At 33.3% G+C, this 2,500-nt stretch overlaps 1 protein-coding gene across 1 annotated transcript in view; it reads left to right on the top strand.

The window, feature by feature from the left end:
* LOC119596891 (ribosome-binding protein 1-like) overlaps window positions 1–2,500 on the top strand; it is a gene marked incomplete in the record, with an annotated part of 11,903 nt that overhangs the window by 865 nt on the left and 8,538 nt on the right.

The following is a 2,500-nucleotide window of genomic DNA, read 5'->3' as shown; positions in this document are numbered from 1 at the left end:
AAAATAGAATAACAACGCAAAGGATTCAAAGGGGATTCCATACAAAAAATACGATCAACAGAAAAAGACACAGATGCAAAAAACAGAAGTATCCTATGACTCAAAGTGGCAAAAGCTGACACCACGTGATGGACCAATAGAGGCAAAAAAAAGAAATCACGAGTGCGAAATAACAGGCAGTTCTAATCGATCGCAATATAGATCATAGTGAATCAGTTTGGGAACAAGAAATTAACTCGAGTGGCAGGTAGAATAAGTTAAAAGTAATAGTGTTAAAATGTGCTGGGACACAGAAGAGTCTTGATGCGGGTACCATTCCAACTATAAGAAATAATTAAATGATAACCAGCAAGGGCGTGACCGGATGAGCTCCATATCGAAAATAAAAGGGTGGTAAGCAACGTTTGAAGTATTTTAGTGCAGCATCGTGATGGAACATAGTGGACAGGAATTAGAAATGGAAGACAGTAACACGGGAGTGCTATTCTGGAACATAGTTAGGATTCGGAAGAAAATGAAGATATTTATGAACATGAAACAACTTGATTATCAAATTTAATGTTGTGGTAATATTGTGTTAATTGTTAATGGTTAAAACAAATAAATGTGCTAGATATGAAGGTCATATATCAATATTGTGTTAGATATATATATATATATATATATATATATATATATATATATATATATATATATATATATATATATCTTTTTTAACAGTTATCATGATTGTCATGATTATATTACTTGCTTGACGTTTCAGTCATATATATAGAAGTACATCTGAATTTGTGTTTGTTATGAGTAATTGTTTGTTTTTCTTATGACTATTATTCTTTTAGTATAATATTTAATTCAATGAGCATGTTTATAATAATTTATCTACTTGCTTGTCTGGTGATCAAGATTATTTTGTGTAATAATTGTAATTGTGTAACTTATTCATTAACTTTGAGATAGTGAATAACTCATTACTTATATAATGATTGCTTTTTGTTTTATCATATTTGATTCATTAAGATATGACGTAGTTTTGAAGATTGTTCATTTTGTTTTCATCAAGTTTCATGACTGAGAATAACATAACAGCGTCATAACTGTCTCCTTGTATGTAAAAAGTAAAAAAAAAAACAAATAATGTCTTATCTATTTTTCCACATAAGCTCCGGTATTGTAATTTCATAATACTGCACTGATAATATTAAATTAATAAATTTATTGATTTTTTTACAGATTTAACTCAAACCTTGACTTGCACTAATTAATAGTATTAATATTATCACTTTCAAGTCATTGATTAATTATTTAAAGTTATATAATAATTAATGAGAACATTTAAACATTTATTAATCTAACATAATATGTCATGATACTGAAGAGCATTTAATAAAATGTGGAATAGGGGGCCACAACACACTCGCTAAAATATATAATTTCGGCAGTTGTTATACAATTACATATATTAATCACAAACTGACACAGTATCTTGCGGCTCCCGGAAGATTCTTATCACGATATTCTCACATATTCCGGGAAAACGGTGAAAATGAATGTAAATACGCACTCCTGCTGAGACCTCGCCATAAACCTGTGCACGGAAAATGAGAGATACCCGAGAATGATATATGACGCGAAAATATAATAGTGCGTCCTAGGAAGTATAAGAACATCAAAACGGAGGAAAAAAGCAATGCAAAAAATCTTGATATGGTTCCTAAAGTATTGATTTCACAGTAGAGAAAAAATGTTTTCATGTCACGGTCGTGATGTGGAAGATTCTGTACCAGTTAACAAGGAATGTGATGCGCCAAATCATGCAAACATGTGAGATAAGGATATCTTTATTTGATTCAGAATGGCCGAGGTACATACATATAGCTCAGTGTGTTGACCCTTCGGTCAAGTGGTACTCTCGGCTCTCCTTGGTCCAATGCCATCAAGAGCTACAACTCTTAGATATGGGAACAGTACGCGACAGGAGGGTGAATTTGAGACTCATATAATGTCAAATGCTTAGTAGATTAGTCAGGTTTTAAGGATCCACATTTTCCAAGGCCAATAATGTACGGGTGAGGTTGGAAGCGACAGAAACAAGTTATTCAGTTACAGCCAGATCATGAATGAGATATTTCTTTTGTGAATCAAACAAAAGAAAGCGACTGGAGCGGCTAACATGTGTATCGTTTACATAGGAGATAATGCGGAGGATGAAAGGTCTTTAATGAAGCGTAAAGAGAGCACAGATCCCTTTGGCCTACCAGTGACGATAAAGTGAAAGCTGGAGAAGTTACCAACAGGAAGTTACTACTTTTATCGATAAGAGTTGGACTGATCGGCCTTTAAGCCATATGTGATCGAAGAACTATGCAATATCTATGGAAATGATCAAAACAGAGGGCTATATATGGGTTACATCGGCAGGTAGGTCACCAGTAGACCCTACTTGTTGAAAGCCATACTGACGATCTGAAATGGGATGGATTTAAAGTAAGATGATAGT

The sequence above is a fragment of the Penaeus monodon genome, chromosome 38 (genome assembly GCF_015228065.2).
Source record: "Penaeus monodon isolate SGIC_2016 chromosome 38, NSTDA_Pmon_1, whole genome shotgun sequence".
Taxonomy (NCBI): domain Eukaryota; kingdom Metazoa; phylum Arthropoda; class Malacostraca; order Decapoda; family Penaeidae; genus Penaeus; species Penaeus monodon.
This window is presented reverse-complemented; position numbering and strand designations above follow the sequence as displayed.